General features: G+C 43.5%; 1 protein-coding gene across 5 annotated transcripts in view; it reads left to right on the forward strand.

Annotated features, from left to right (window-relative positions):
• The first annotated feature begins 203 nt into the window (after positions 1 to 203).
• Positions 204 to 17,399, forward strand: part of fam222ba (family with sequence similarity 222 member Ba) — a 33,690-nt gene continuing 16,494 nt past the window's right edge. Inside the window, exon 1 of one of the 5 annotated variants that reach the window (XM_056397165.1) lies at positions 204 to 251. The gene's annotated coding sequence lies outside the window, so the exon portion shown is untranslated. Of the gene's footprint in view, positions 252 to 4,859; positions 5,001 to 5,120; positions 6,232 to 17,399 lie in introns of those variants that run through there. The other 4 variants (XM_056397162.1, XM_056397164.1, XM_056397166.1 and 1 more) reach the window with 4 other exon arrangements.

Consider the following 17,399-nt stretch of genomic DNA (forward strand, 5'->3'; position numbering starts at 1 on the left):
TAAAGGATGAGAGAGAAGATAATTCAATTTAGAGGCACTAAAGAGAGCAGAGAGAGAAAATCATTCAGGTGGAAAAAGCTGCACTACAGGTGGTGAAACCATTTTGTAAAATAATGACAGGCTTAATTTACATTAACATGCACATCAATTTGTAAAATAACTAAATAAAATAACAGCCATGCATCATTTTGCAGCAAACCCTCCCTCAAGACTGCTGGGGCCCTGGTTGTGGAAACACCTGTCTGCAGCAGGTAGGATATTCAGAGGCTAAAATCAGCCAGTGGCAATTTCAAATCAGCTCATCACAATGCACAAACACATCTGCCGACATGAGCAACTCGCAGTTTAAAATGGATGACGGCGCTCAAAGGATCTTTTGGCTATGGTGATATTCTCCAGATTACCCTGTGAGGGATGGTACGCCTATAACCACAAATCAGATTGCACAGCGCAGAGTTTTTCTTTCCCTCTTGTCCCTTGAGTACACACAACAGAGCTTATCCCCGAGGGTGCTTGAAGCACAGTTGTGACGATACTGTTGAGGATATATGGAGCATTCATGCTTAAAGCAACATGCCAACCTGAGGAAAACACAGAATGCTCTCACAGTCACACCCTACAACTCCTCAGTACTAATTCACAATCACAAGCTTATGTAATGACTTGATAACCATGGGGTCTGTAAGGTTAATCATCAGACTGAAAGGACAGGTTTGCATATTGATTGATTACTGTAACACGTTGTTTTCACTCTGTATGGCAAAGCCTGGCAGAGCAGATGTCTCCCCGTAGTCCATCAAACACGCCGGCTGTTTGTGAGTCCTGGAGGACTTGCTCGGGGCGGAACAAACACCTCCACTGGGGAGGATGATGAAGGATATCAGGTAGCTCACAATCTGTCATCATCTAACTCTAAAAGCTCAGCAGCAATGCAAGGGCAACAAAAATGGTGCTTTTAGCAGACACTTACTGCCGAATTCCAATTGAACCAGAAACCAAAAGGATATTTAAGGATCAGTAATGTTTGAACTTTCTCTCTATCTGCCTCCCTCCCACTCTCTCTCTCTCTCTCTCTCTCTCTCTCTCTCTCCCTCTCAAATTCATTCAAGGCCTTTTCTCCCTGCGGGCTTTCCTCACATGGCCATTTCACGTGGGAGTGTATCAGAGTTCTTTCTATGACTGCATTAACTTTGGCCTTCAGAAAGAGCTCTCTCTCTCTCCCTACAAAAAAGAAGACAAAAAGGCTTCGCCTGCAGACCATTTAATCATAAGCTGTAGCCCACTTTGCCATTTGAAGTGCACTTGCCAATGAGATTCAGCATAGTGTTATGGAAAACCTCTCTCCATGCGCCGCAGTTCAGTGTGCTGCTGATTCCTAATCAATCTTGTTTTCTATAATTGAAACAGGCCACACTGTATTGATAGGGAACAGGTCAAATCTGCAGCTGAACCAGGTGACGTCAGACGCAGACTCTTTTTGTTGATTTGCTAATAGCACTGGCTGGTACTGGACATGCTGTAACTGGCAGCTTCCCACTAATAAGAAGACCTCGCTGCTCATGAGGAGAAGCAAAGTTCATGGAATAAGAAGCACGAGCTGTGGCGGCATGTCAACAGGGAGCATAGGTGGGAAATAACAATCTGTCAGTGCGTCAGAGCATCCATCACTCCATCACCGCTCACTGCAGTGAGAGGCGTAATTCAGCACAGCTGGCTGACTGTCTATAAAACAGCTGCTCCTGAACTTTCTCATGCTGAGAACTCCCAACGCAGATAGGTTATTTGCAAAAGATCCCGCAGATTAATGAATGGATGGATGAATTTCCACATCTGATAAATGAGAAAGCAGTAGATTTAACTGTTATGTGATGCCCTGAAGGTCCCCCAAGGTCCCTCGATTCAGCAATCGCTGCTCTATATGTTCTCGTTCGGGGCTGCTTTTTTAAAAGAGGTGATTTAGCTCCCAAACTACCCATATAGGTCACACTGATGTTCTGATTGTACAATCTCTCTCTCAGTGGGGGAGATAAAGGGAGAAAAAAAACTTTTATTCATTCTAGACTTGCAATCGATGGGACTTGTCTGTGAAGTGGATCAATAATGCCTCCCTTTGAAATCATCAGTCACGTCAGTGGTGAATTTAAAAAGCGTAATTAGGAACAGCGTTCTTAAACATCCTGTATTGACGTCTTCTTTGGTATGGAGAAAGACACCATTCTGCATCATTAACTTTGTATTATTGCCTGATGGAGCCTGCTGCTGCTACTTCCCCACCTGCTGAACTCAGAGCGCTGTGTGTGATTGGGCTTTCAGACCAAATTCTCCCCTCTTTCACTTGCTGATGGGGGAATTGAGGCTTGCAGGCCTAAATTGGCTAGAGTATTGTAATAGGCCCGGTCCATACTGGAACCCAGACCGTGGAGTTATCCCTTCGCAGCGCTGTGTTTCAGAGATGTTTGTGGAGTCGAACATGTGTGCATTTCCCTCTAATCATCTTTTTTTTTTAATTGTCTTTGTGCAGGCTCTAAGCTGACATGGCACTACGAGGCCGTGAGCACACATTCCTATAACTCGCCGCAGTCTTCAGTTTTGTCCATCTGTCTCTCTCTGATAATAAAATGGTATCAATACTGTGGAGAGGGCAGGTGGGCGAGTGTAATGGAGTAATTTATTTTAGTTGTCACAGAAATATAAGTCTTTGATTAGGGAGCTATACACATCAGGCTGCACAAATAGAACCTTTCATCAAATCACAAAGCATGTGACACTATTGACCGTGGAGTCTTCTCACTGGATTTAATCTTCCCAGCAAGATGCATAATACAATATGTGAAGAGCTCAGTGACACACAATCCAACTCAACGCAAATCTTGTGCGAGTTTTACCCGAGTATGTGTTACATTTGAGCCACTAAGATGCAGAAACAAGCTGGATTTTTGAAAGGTAAACTGAAGACAATGATGCATGAAATAATGATTATCAATGAAAAACGGAGTGCAGTAGAGATTTGTGTGTCCTCTTGAAGCTCTGAGTTTTTCAGATTCAACCTGTTCACACATACACATAATACCCCTCATGTTATAGAGCCAAACTTACAGAGTCCATTTTAGTTGCTAAAGATCCAAAAACCAACTTGAGCAGTGCAAAGCAACAGAGCTGAATGTGTGTGGTCTCAACATCCCACCCTCCTGACAACACTGCATACAGCTGTGGCGTAGTGATTTAAGTGAATTAGCCTTCACGTTCTGGTGTACGAACAACATCAAGATCAATGAAGTAATATAGAGGTTTATGGCTCGCCTTTACTTTCCAGGCAACAAGTCCCAAAAAAATAAAAACAAAGAACCTGAATATTTTAGTGTACAAACCTCACTTATGCAGATGTTCCCATTCAGAGCACCATGGCTGACTGAATGACTTGATGAGTGTGAAAATGATGTGAATCATATGCTGTGGCCTTCACAGTCACTTGATCTCAACCCATCTGAACACCGGTGAGATATTTTAGAGAGAGATGTTAAACAACACTCTCTATACCATCATCATCAAAACTGAAGTCACACATCCTCAGTCATGTTGGAGAATCTTTGCACACTGAGGGCTCGTGGTGCCCACAACACACTTTCAGTTACATTCAGTCATAGATGAAATATTCAGGTCAAATATATAAATATAAATAAGCATAAGCATATAAATATTACTATCCACCCTTTCAAAATGTGTAAATGTTAGATTATGGGATCATGATTATTATTATTGGTTCATTAACGTGTACGCAGATTTTTAACATCTGGTCTTGGTGGGGTCGATATCATATCTATAAATGTATCATATACACTGATTAAATGTTTTGTTGATAAAATCTTAATTTCAAACTGCTGTCAAATAAATGTAGTAGAGAAAAAGCTACAAAAAAAAGTACTCAATTTAAGTACATCAGAGTTGTACTTAAATACAGTATTTGACTGAGGGTTAGTTTAGTTTTCACCACCGGTCATATTACAACTGAGCCACCACACCCCCATTAAATATTATTGTTTACATTTCAATAGCTTTTCCTACAGAGCTTGTTAACCAACCCTGCCCACACACAAATGTAAAGTATAGTATGTACATATTTTTAATTTTCATACATGAAATGTATGTAAAAATTATAAATGAAACCTATTAGAAATTGGAACAATTTCATATTTTGACATATATGTCGAGCCCATACAAATATGAAATATATATGTTTATGTATCCTATGTTACTTAAATATATATCCATCCCAAAGCCTGTCAGTATATGTTGATATTATAAACAGTCGAGTCCAAAAGTCTGAGACCACGTTCCCAGAATGAGAAGATAGACATGTTCAGAATTAATGAGAAATTAATAAAGAAACACATAAATAAACATATTTAATTTTAATATGTAAGTTGCTTAAATAAACTTGCATATATAAATTAAATATATATTATTAACATATATGCTCACATGTTACACCAAATAAAAATATATGGGTATTTCACATATGTTGTAAACTTATATCTTCATATATCCAGAGGATGCATATGTGATAATAATATATATCCCCTTATAGGTGACATATATGTCCACATCACTATACATAGGGACATATTATTATATTTCTGTATGGGTGCTGACAGACAATAGAGGACAGCTAAACAAGAGTTTTAATATAGTTAGAGATCATACAGTAAACACTGTGATTAAACATCTACTTTGTGTTATTTCACTAATTTCACCTCCCACTCTCGTGCTAATATTTATCCCTCCAATTAAACCTCCCCCTGCCTGTACCTTTAAACCGCTCGTCCGTCCTGCGCAGCGCACGGCGCAGTCTGGAACTGTCCCAGGTACTGCGCATGCGCCGAAAGTTGCTGCCGCAGACAGCAGCAGCAGTGATTCGGCAGCGCAGGGCAACGGGAGAAAATCTGTCCGTTTTAAACCATGGCGACGTACTAAACGATGCCTTTCGCAGAGGTAAACGGAGAGTAAGTAGTTGTATCTTAATAACACGCCTGCTGCGCGATGCTGTGTGACATCCTCTCAACCCGAGGCGTAAATGTCAGGAAAGGTTGAGAAGGCAACAATGGGACTGTGTATGTTTCAGACTGGCTGGCTAGGTTAGCTAGCCAGGAGCCTGGGCAGTCAGCTGGCACACTGGCAACACACAGGTTCACAGCTGCTCCACTGCTCCCCTGTACTGTCTGTGTATCCGCTGTAAGTCTCAACTGCGTCTCATGAGACTAACGTGTTTTATTCAGTCACTAAAGAAGCCACATATTCCTGTAGAGAACTGGTGTTGACTGAATGAAACTGGGTTTGTGTTGCTGGTCTTGTTAGCTCCTAGTTTTTTTTTTGTTGTTTTTATTGTTGTTGTTTGTTTTTTTGCAATGTGACAACAACCAGAGGATTATGTGGAGCTGCACTTGGCTGCCAAGTCATCATCGTGATTATATCTTCATCACGGTAATTGTGGTTGGTGTGATGCGGATAGTTTTGTGAGCTCCTCTCCTGTGGATGAAGTTGGAAGTGTGGTTATCTGAATGCTATTCCTGGCTGTCAAAGTGTGGTATATCTGTCACTAAGTTGTCTCCCACTGCTAGTATCCGATACGCACATCGGGACGCGCATGCATACGTCCAAATTTAGTGTCAGTCGTCTTCACCCGCGATACAGATGCTGTATGTGCTCCTCGCTCGCCCGCGGCGCGTCTGCAAATAGCGCCCCTTAATATAACGACACAGCAAAGTGTTTCCACCTGCAAAGGCAAGTGTTAAAGGTGATAACAAAAGGTTGACGTCACCGGGCTCATCCTGATCCTGCCGCACAACCTCGACCACTGAGGAGGAGGAGGAGGTGCAGGAGGAGTAGTTTCAGAGGAGGAGAGCAGCTTTTTCTTTTTTGCCATAACGTCTAATGGTTCGTGTCTGGAAGGAAAAGGTCTCTCTGATCAGATTTCGGGGATCCTAAGGGCGCACTTAACTAATGGGATCCTATCGATGTTTCTCCCCCTCCGAGCCTGATCTTTACACGGCGGAATGTTAATGTTGCCACAGCCTGTCCGTGTTGTCTTGGGCTGCTCTGAGTCTGCCTTTATTGTTGTAGTCGGTCTCTAATGACATGGAGCTTGACGGATATGATTAGAAACGTATACCGCAGTAAAGCAACACTCCTGTGACCGACCGGACTATGGAAGTGATCGGGTTTACTCTGCACATGGTAAGACGATGAAACTGTGACATGTTGTCAGATTAGAAACTGAATCCCGCATGGTAATTATGATCCGCACATTCAACTTTCTTTACCATTGCAAAGGTGAGGTTGTTTAGTTTATGTCAGCAGGGAGGATGTGCTCCATGACATCCTGTGCTTACTCAAACAACAGCCTGACATTACTTGCTCAAAAGTGCAGTTTTGCAATGTAGCTTTCTTCCCCTACATTTTCCAGAGAGCAGATAATTAAATTTCAGACCATGTTGTCTGGGAAACTCAGGCCCCTAGACTCTCAGCAATTATCGTGGAGAAGGAACTCTTTTTGCATCGGGGTGCTATGTTTCCCAGCACAATGAAGATTAATTAGGTCTTAGAAACAAATGACTCTAAGGCCTCTCCCCATCTGTAAAATGCAGTTTGCCTCTAATGACAGCAGTCTGACAGATACCTCGAAAAAGGAAGTAAAATATTGTGATGCAAGAGCTAATAACTCCTCACAGCCAGTGCACTGTGTGTGTGTGTGTGTGTGTGTGTGTGTGTGTGTATGTATGTGTATGTATGTGTATGTGTGTGTATATATATATATATAAGGATTTTGTTTGTGTTTAAAGTGAAAGTTTGACATTAGTGCTTTAGTTAATGAGTTTCTGTTTAAGTCTGAAAAAGAATTGTGTGTTTGCTCCCACATATAAAGGCAGCAGATGAGTCCAAACATCTGGAGCACGTGGTTGATTTGTTCATGTCACGTTGGTCACCACTGTAGAAAATTACAGTGTTTCACTAAATTGAAACACCACTCGAATGCATGTGTTAATTAGATCCGGCTTTTCAAAGTGTCTCCTCCTCTGCCTGTGAGTCATGTGCTGACTCTTTGACCTGTCACCGCAAACCCAGAGTCTTTGCTGAGGGCAAACTGACAGGAAAGCAAGTTTGCTTTGGTTTTTTTCCAACCACTGACAAATATATTGGAACGTATTGATTTACATTGTGGGCAGAGGAGGGTAATTTCCTCTGAAATATTTGTGTAGCATCTTTGCTGCTTTCAGCTTCTCGGTCCACAGCTGCCTGTAGACGAGGTTAAACTACTGCAGGAAAAAAAAACGTATTGTAGAGAACACGCACACCTACGTGTTTAAGCTTACTTGAGTGGAAGCTTTAAAGTAGAGTGCTGAGTAGAGTACATTGTGAATGTAATATGCACACCCACACAGTTTTCTAGATACTAATCTTACTCTGTCAAACTTCTTTCAACAGAGTCCTCTTGTAAGCAAATGGCAAAGCACCTATTAGTGAGTGATGATTGGATTCCCAGAGCAGAATCAATCATTGCGAGCACCTCACACTGAAGCCCAGATGTTTTTGTTTCAGAAGGTTCTGCACATGACAGTCGAACGGTCTGATTCCCAACATTAGGCTTGTTTCAGACAGCAGTAATAAGAGGATAACATCAAAGCTCTGCTTTATTTCTTAGAGACTTCAGAGCAAGACTATGAATAACAGATCACAAGGTACAAAGAGTGAACCAGAGAACTTGAGCAGCTTTTATGTTTCAGCTGTTGTTGGGATTCACAGGGAGCTCATTAAAATACATTGATTAGTAACAGTCCTGATTCTGTGATTGTTGACTGTGAAATGGTTCGACTAACCAGCATATTTTTGATGCAATGATTTTCTGTGCTGGAATGAGCCACTTGGCTGATGCTCATTTTGGTTTATTCAAAGCCAGTCATTTGATGTAGCATTTTAGAGACGGTACTTGAATTGGAAATGTGTAACTGTGCACGCTCCCCAACGCAATACATTTGTTCCTCTCATTTTCCAGCGGGGGTCTGTGTATGTAAAATCTCTTGCAGGTGTTGTCTGTGAAGTGTATGTGCATAGCAGATTTTTATTTTCCTCACCCCGGTCGTTTTAGATGAGCAGCATTTTTTGAATATCATCCATTTGCTAAACGGGGCTGCGCCCCCACCCCATCCGACCCCACCCCACACATCCCGGACAGCAGGGCAGAGATTTCCCAGGTACCATTGATCTGCCAACCGGCTCCACCTTTCAACCCTTCAGTCACCAGTGCAGCTGTCAGGCCGCACTCACCCTCTCAGCCACCCACCATTTGGAGTGACGGTGTGTGAGGCCACCCGATTCCTCCTCAGCTGTATGAGTCTGGTTACAGACAGGGAGCAGATGTTTGGTAGCCTTTGTGTGAGTGGGCGAAGTCAGGAGACGCAGTGTGAGGGTCAAACGCAGGTCAGGCTTGGAGTAAAGAACCGTGGCCACATGATACATCCAGATCAGGTGTTTAGGACATCATGGGCCACTTCTGGATACCTCTGAGAACAAGGTCTGACCTGCAGGGCTCAGGCTGTGGGTCAGCTGTTACATGGTATTCAGTTTGGTTCACATGGGTTGTTTTATGTCGTGCCAAATAACTGCAGGCGATAGGCCTGATTGGATGTTACACTTTGCATCTTTGTTTGCTGCATTTTTGTGTTCTTCATGGCTTTTTTTTTTTTTGCATGGATTTGCATGTTAGCCGGCAGGTCCAATTAGGGCAAAAAGCCTTACTCCTGCTGGGTAGTTTGCGTAATCAGTAAACCCAAGGCCCTGAGCCAGGGAGTGCCACAACCTGATGTTACAAACACCAAGACCAAAGGGCTTAGTGAAATTGTTGTGTCTTCAGTTTGAGGGCAATCGGGGAGGAGAATCTGAGCCTCCTGGTGACATTCAGGGCAAAAACAGCATTCACAGCAGCAGGAGGAGCAGGGCTGGGTTCAGGACTGCATCTTTCTGATCAGGCTTTCAGAGGCACTGGAGACGACAGGGTTGTTTATCCACCTCCATCTCACAGGAACAGCAGAAGAGCAAGGCAGATACTGTTATCTGTTTATGACACAAGATAAGGCCGTCTCAATCGGATCACTGACCCTCCGCAGACAAACTCCACCCCCAGTCCCAAGCCCTCTGTAATAAGAGGTTGCCAAGCGAGTCCCATATCACTCTTAAGTAATCCTAATAGATGCCATTAGCATGTCCGCAGTTATTGCTGCAGTTTTCCGAGGTCCATGCCAACTGTACATATCGGGGCATCATTAGCCAGCACCAGAGAAGCTGAGAGTCTGACCCAGTCTGTGGGGTCAGAAAGAATGCCACAACAAAGCACCAGTAAAGCTGTGGGGGATATCAAGTGGAGGGGATAGAGGGAGAGTGAACTCAAAGTGTCATAGTTGGCGCAGACATTAGATAAGGCTAAGCTACCAGAGGATTAGAGAGGGAGGAGATGTAAAATGCTGTCGGCTAATTGGGCTTTATTTTTAATATTTCAGAGGGTTCATTAGAGACTAAATTGGTGAAGGATTTCAGCTCTGGCTGTAGTCTGAGGGACTTTTGGGGACAACCTGAATAATAGCAGATAATTTCTGTTTGAAGTCTTGTCACTGAACACATGGTACAATGTGTTTTATTCAAAGGCTACTTTTGTTTCCCTGAATTTCAGCTTCAAGTTTCATGTTGCATTTCTTATTTCTTGTTTTGTAAGCCCAGTGATCTTACGTTCTCTCTCACAATAGGAATACAGTTGATTTGAGGTATTTAAAATCCCATTGTTAGTGAGTAGTTGTGTGAAATTGGTAGATAAAAGCCATTTTTTTGCTCTTTGTAATCTTTAACCGGACACAGTAACCTGCAGGATGGAGTTTAGGATATAGCACACTTATCGTCTCCCAAGGGACAAAGCAGTGTATGTATCTGGAGGCCTGGGTGCTAAGAGCTGGGCCGGGCAGGGGCGAAGGCTGAGCTGAGAGCTGCCGAGGTGAGCGGTCACGGCAAGACACTTTGCCGTGACCCTCCTCGGTTTATCATGGGCTGCAGCACTTCTCCAGGCCTCAGTGTGTGGGTGTGTTCTTTTCTTTTTCTGTGTGCGTCCAGTGTACCGGAGAGCAAGTGGCACATAGAATGGGGCCCTTTATAACCTCCTAACCCTCTGGTCCTGTTTGCAGCCATTGTTGGCTGCAGTGAATGGTATCTCCGTGCCTTGAAAAGTAACCAGATGACATTCTTCCTGTTGTTCAAAAGGGCCCAGGGTTATGTTGTGAAAAGCGGCTGAAAGGATGGGCTAAGACTGCGACCTTCAGAGGCTAATCTCTGGCATGTCATTCACTGCCTGTTGGAAGCAAACGCAGACCTTTCTCTCTGATAGTAATGTACGAAGTCAAACAAGGCAGAAATTCTTCTTAGATTTTTTAACAGTTACACTCCTGAAAAAAAAAAAAAAAAAGTCAAGTTGTTTTTTTTATTTTTCTATTGAACCTCCGCTATAAAGGAACGAGAGGGTGTCTTGTACAAGCTGTAGCGAATCGTTATTCCAGACAGGCAGCGTGTCTGACACCTACATTGTCCAAACAGTCTCTCCAGCCGGTGATTGAGCCCTCTGTACACAGACCTGTGGCATCAGCAGCCCCCTCTGTACCGCATGCTGAAATACCGCCACTGCTGTGAAAGCAGAGGGGATGAAATGCACTTAGTGAGACAGTAAACATCGGTGCAGCTCTCAAACTAGCTTACGTAGTTTATGTCTCCTCCTCTCTGGTGTATTTGCTGTCTTCAGCTGGCTGCGTCTCCTGGAATGTGCACAGATGCAGTTGCCGCTCTGCGGGGGGGAGTGGGGGGGGGGGGTGGCTGTAATCGCAGTTCATAGTTCAACTCTGTCGTTGGGTTCAACTGAGCAACAATCAGACAGCAAGTCACATTATTCTCCTGAACGAGATGATCACGCTTGACACTTGAATAATCTGTGCAGGGCTTTTATTATGAAAAATTATTGGTTTCACAATAGAAGAATAGAATAGAATTTTTTTTTCCCCTTGCACATTAAGAGGTTTGAAAATCGCATCTTAAACTTTGAACCACAACTGTTAAATTTCCTGACAATTGCCAGTGTTGTTACACAGTTACTCTACACAGTGACTCTCAAAACTCCCTCCACCAGATGCTTTTAGTCCACGCTGAGAATGAGTCTGTACCATTAATGTGTTCAAGGGGATTTGCTTTTCAGCACATTAGAATACACTTAACTGGCATTGAGCTGTCTTTGTGCCTGTTTAAATGATCTCTGAGAGCAGGTCTTCGGGTGAGAACGTTTTCTCCCTGTTTCCTGTGAATAGCACTCCTGCTTCCTGTGTTAGCGCTGTGCCACCTGTATGGGGTTAAAATTGGGGTCAGACCTCTTGATGGAGTCTGTTGTTTGGGGGCCCCCCCCTTTTTTTTTTTCAGGAGCTGCTTGTGCCGGGGAAAAGAAAAGCTGTCAGGTTTTTAAGGCCTCTTTTGTCAGACATCTTTCAACGATGAATGATTGGCATATCTCCTGCCATTTCCCCCTTTTGTTTGCGGCCATTGAGTTCGAGAGCAAATAGTGAAATTGACCATTATGTGTGATGTGTTTGCAGCCTGCGCGTGTGCGTGTGTGTCTGTGCGTGTGTGTGTGTACGCAAAAAGGCGAGGTTGTTTACAAAGGAAGCATTGAATTAGAAAAGGAAAATGTCAACTTTTATCATGCTACTGCACAACCATTTTGCATTAGTCAGAAAATATCCCCTGAAGTAGTGTAACATCCGCAGAATGTGATTGAGATAGAGAGGGAGACGGGGTGGGGGCAGAGGAAGAAGGGTGGGCCACGGTTTGAAAGGCATACTTGAAAGTACTCGTGTGTAAAGAGTCCTGAGGCAGGTCATGTTGCCGTGTGACAGAGCAGCATTCGTCTTGCTGTGTATCTGACGTCCCAGGGTCTCATTGCGAGGGTTTGCCTGCGCTGCGTGTCGGCTTTCTGTAATTAATAGCTAGTAGCCCCCTCACCCCATCGAGGGACCAGGTGCTGCTCAGATCTCGCCCTGGCACGGAAACACGGCAGATTCGCTTGTAGTGGGTTTCACTGTTATTGGGGTAAAAACTCACAGATGTCACCAACATCTCTCTCTCTCTCTCTCTCTCTCTCTCACTTTATACTACGTCTCAGCTGACTGTGTACATATAAACACACAGTCCTAGACCCAAAACAAAGAGATGCTTAATCATTACTGTGAATTTTAATGGTCCGCTGCTGATAGATAGCATGTTGGTAAAAGATGTGGTTCATTTAGTCTACTTTGTGTCAAGCACCATTGTACTCATGTCCTGTGCTGTTTAGCTGTGCTTGCGGCCCTGACAGATTGCCATCCCGATGGGGAGATTTACCCAGCCAGCACTGCCTGTGGCACTGACACCATCATTAGGCTTTGATCAGCTGCAGTCTGCAAGGAGAAGAAGAGAGAGTAATATTCTTGATCTAATTACTAGGAGACATTTCAGGCGGTGTAATGTGTGATTTAACCTCTTGTCAGAGGCTATAAAAGGAAGCTGGGTTAATCTTCCTGGCAACCTCTTTTCCACGCAGGGGAGAGTGCCTTTAAATTTCCATTTCCCATGAACTGGTAAAAACCACTATGCCAAAGCAGTATGCTGACACGCCACTGCAGACTTTCTACTCAAAATCTCTCAAGGCAAGCATTCTCTGACCTTTGAATGTTAGCAACAGCTGGTTCAGGAACTCATGTGCTATGTGCATTTGGAGAATTGCAAGTAGGACAAAAAAGCTGTCCTTTTGACTTCTCTATGCTTCTTCCAAATGGATTGTTTTGTACCTCCCTTTGTCTCTCTCTCTCTCTCTCTCTCTCTCTCTCTCTCTCTCTCTCTCTCTCTCTCTCTCTCTCATTTTCTCTCGCTCTCTCTCGCCATCACCACCCACACACTGCAGCACGATGAGTGCAGGAGACTTAATTGAACAAATAGATCGTAAGTGGAATCGAGGGGTTTGGGTTAATCAGTCAAACATAGTTAAACAATTCTTTGGACATGAAGGGATTAGTCTTGCCTATATTGAGCTCATCAGAGCCCATTCTCCCCAGCGCTGGCTGGGCTTTTAGGGCCAAGGGCCACGGCCTCTCTGGCTCCATGGAGAACCACACACGCACCCCTCAGCATGCTCCATTGCCTCTGAATTCCCCACCACTCTCCTCTCCCTTTGTTACCGAGCACAATTGGAATGATGGATTAGCAAATTAAATGTAGACCCTTCTATTCATGGCCGCACCAGCTCCAAGTCTCATTCACTAGATCTATCACAAACTTAGTTTAACATGGCGACCAGGTTCACTGCATGTCTATTTAAATCCTTCAGAAAAAGTGTCTTTTACCTTTAAACATACTCTGAACAAAAACAGGTTCAGTGACTCTTTCCCAACAGAAAAGCTCTCAGTATCTTGTTTTTACAGGATGACTTCCTGTACATTTTCTTCCCCCTTTTATTACTGAGTGCTGATCACACTGATAGGAAGTGGCCCTGATATGATGATGTGTAGTGTTGGCAAGCTCTCGGTGCACAGCTGCAACCAGCCTGAGCCTGCTCTAAATTACCTGTGTCATTGTCCCGTCTGTGTTCCTGAGAGCAGAGCACTGACCCTGTCGGCCCGCACACCAGATTCATGTGCCTTTGAAATACCGACATGTTTTTTCCCAGTTTGAATTCATTAGATATTTGGTATTTATATCAAAGTTTGCATTTATTTGTTTTATATGATTCACTCTCAGGTTCCACTAGTCAACCTGAGCTATTTCTAGAGCACATTTAAACACAGCTTGAGCTGACACCAAAGTGCTAACAAAGAACAATTCAAATATATATATATATATATAGAATAAGTAAAACACAAGGAAATCATAGTATATCTTCTGTACACAGAAACATGTAAACATACTAACAAAAACAAAAAAATATCAAGGAGCAAATACACCATTATGAACATGACATCGAACTAAAAGGTTAGCGAAGTGAAAGAGCAGTGAATAAAAATGTGTCTTTAGCCGAGATTTAAAAATCGAGATGGAGGGAGCTCACCTGATTTCTAATGGCAACTGGTTCCATCATTTTGGAGCAGCAAAGCTTTAACCAAACATCAGCCTCCGAGGCTGAAACATGAAGCATCAACACTGAAGAACAAGAAGCTATATAATAAACATGTTTACAGACTGGTACAAAAACACTTGATCTCTAGAGCTAATTTCCTCCTTCATGACACCTGTTTATATAACTCACCTGTTTACATTTAATTAAGGACTAAAGATATGGAGGATTGAGGGCGTGGCCTCTTTGAGTGACAGGTGGGTGACCGGCATGCACCGAAGTGTCTGCTCCACACACGCCGCTCCTCTTTGACCATTATTTTGGATTATCTGGGAGTTAGGGGCGGAGTCAGACACCGCCAAGATGGTGACGGTGGAGCAGCTCACTCTGAGTTTCAAAACCGTCTTTCTTTATTTACCATCTTTATTTACAGTCTATGGTTTTGACCTATATTTGTTTCTGGTGACTCTTTACTTGAATGCTGATGTCAGGCCACTGAAGCCTCTTTCAGGTGAATATATCAGACAAACAAGTTCACATTATTCACTGTATCCCTGCCACACATTTTGTTCTTATGTTGTAACTAGAGCTGAAAGAATACGCGGATGAATCCATTAGTTGATCAACAGACATTGTAATTTTCATAATTTACTATTTGTTGAAATAATGTCTTAAATAACTTAAGAAGACTGGTTGGTGTTAGATGACTAACTTTATTCATTCAGCATCCACGACTCATTTATCTTACTGTTTTCTTTCAGTGTGGTCCAAGTTTAATTGTGTGTTTCGAAGTTCAGTTTTTAAGCCCAGGTTTGTCTTTTTTTTCCCCACTAAGCAGTTAACCCGGCCCCTGCTATGTCTCACTCCCTCTGCCCCACAGTCCCTCCTACAGCGCAGTGTGGAGGGGTGGGGGTGGATTGCTGTGCTCTGTAGAGACCCCAATTAGCAGGACTAGCAGGCCTGCTGAAGGTCACTCCCTGAGCTTTGGTGTGAAAAGAGATGAGGGCTGGGCCGGGCAGAGGCAGCTCTCAGAGTGACGGGGCTGACACTCTCAGCTGGACCCAGGAGTTCTCACACAATAACCTCTCTTTCTTAACAGCAACAGCAGTTTGCATATCCTCCATTTTTGCATCACACAGTGTTGGGGGGGGGGAAAGTGGCCCCAGGATTTTGTTTAAAGGTCAAGTGTTCTCGGAGGACTGTCATAGTATATTGTGACCATATCTGAGAGATCCATTTGTCATTAGCGCCAAAGTCCCCTACTTCATCAGCCCATGTCTGGTGTCGGCTATCTAGGCCTGATTGATAGCTCTGTCCTCATTGAAGGGAACGGGGGTCGATGGCAAAAATTTGCTGCTGGGTGCATTAATGCAGTGTTCAATGGCATAGACCTTTGAGCATGCCTCATCAGTCTTGAATCATTGGACGGCCGCAGGAGATCTGTGTGAGCGAGCAAGATGCAAGAAAGCGCAAGAGAGAGAGCGATAGGAAAAGGAGTTTTTATCAGCTGGGCTAACTCTATTACTCATATGACTCTATCTCACTGGGACAGACCAGAGAAGGAGATTGAATATTTTGATTTAAGCTTTATGTATTCAGGACTATCCCCACACACACACACACTCACTCACTCTCTCACACACACACACACACACACACATAGTTGTTACTATGAGTAGAAGATTTATTTGTTAAAGACTCATTTTAGTATTGATTCTTTTATCAGTTTAGATCTGCAGCAGCCAGTGCAGAATTCAGACCTGAACCACAGTTATGGCTCGATGTCGTAAATATAATAAAAGACATATAAAAACATAGATACAATATATTTTCTCTACCCGTGTCAATATGATACATGTGTTCAATACGTATTTACGCTGAAAACTTTTTCAAAACATAACACAGTATAATATATAAACAAAATCTATATATAAAACAGCTCGTGGGTTTGAGATGTCGCTGCAGTTTGATAAAATGTCAGAGCTCTGTGCTAAAGGTGCAAACAAAACTGTTAAATCGCTCCTGTAATAATCAGTCGACAGTGCTGTGGTTGTGACATTTGGCTTGTGTGCTTTGGTGTCGTAGTGATGTTGCTTTTGTGCATCCAACCAGTACCTGTGTAGGAGTAAAGATTTTGGTGCCATGACAACACCAGTACACACCAGCAGTGTGTGCAGGCTCACAGTCAGACAGGCAGACAGACGGAGGGCCTTGCGAGCCTGGGAGGGCCAGATGTTCCCATGCAGACACGGACGTGAGATGTTTGCCACGCTAGGCCTGTGTTTGCCTGGCTCTCCACAGAGTCGCAGGCTGGCCGCCCGTTGCCCTGAGCCGGTGTCTGCTGGGGGAAGAGCTGGGGGTGGACGGGCGCTCACATATACACAGGAGACGAAGAAGAGACCACAAATGTTTTGTGTGTCGCCAGGGGCAAAATCTCACACAGCCCTGTCCGGTGGAGAAAGATCTCTTTTATTCCTCGGCTGGTCTGTAGGTGCGAAGGGGACTCGTTTGGTCTCGCTGGAGGCCAGACTGAATGTCAGCGCTGCCACGGAGGCGGCTGACCTTAGCAACCTGCCACAGACACAGGATGGAGACGAATCAGGTTTTATTGAACACACACAGCAGGATTTGGAATCGGCATGTAGGGATTTGTTTTTGACTTGTAAGGCTGCACTTCTCAGTGCAGCACAATATTTTCACCAGTTCTGTACATCACATCTCAAGAGTCCACTCCAGCTGAGCCAGGGTTCTTCAGTAGAGTCCTAATGAGAGCTTTTTGTTCAGCATGAATTAAAGGCCTGTCACTGGACCTTTATAAACCAACAATAAGAAATTAAACTATATAAAATAACAGGATTAAAGATGAAGATGGTTCACTGAAATTCTTTTGGGGGCAAGTTTTCATAAATAATTGAGTGGCCCTGAGTTATTACAGCATCTGAATTCTTAAAATTGATGGTATTCTTACAGATGTAGACGCCGCTCACACTTTCATTTCACCAGTCACAGGTAAGATTAAAGTGTCTAAACCAGTAGTTGGCGACATGTGAGCAACATGGCAACATTAAAAAAGAAGAGTGATGGTAAATAAAATGTGTTTTTAGTGCAGAAGAGTAAAAGGTTGAATCGTTTGAGTTAGTTTGGACCATGAGTCTAATTAAGGTTTTTTCTGTGTGTGTGTATTGGTTTATGTACAGCTCATATGGGAGAGAGGGCGGTTAGTATAATGGCACAGAGGATAAAT

The sequence above is a fragment of the Seriola aureovittata genome, chromosome 15, assembly GCF_021018895.1.
Source record: "Seriola aureovittata isolate HTS-2021-v1 ecotype China chromosome 15, ASM2101889v1, whole genome shotgun sequence".
NCBI lineage: Eukaryota > Metazoa > Chordata > Actinopteri > Carangiformes > Carangidae > Seriola > Seriola aureovittata.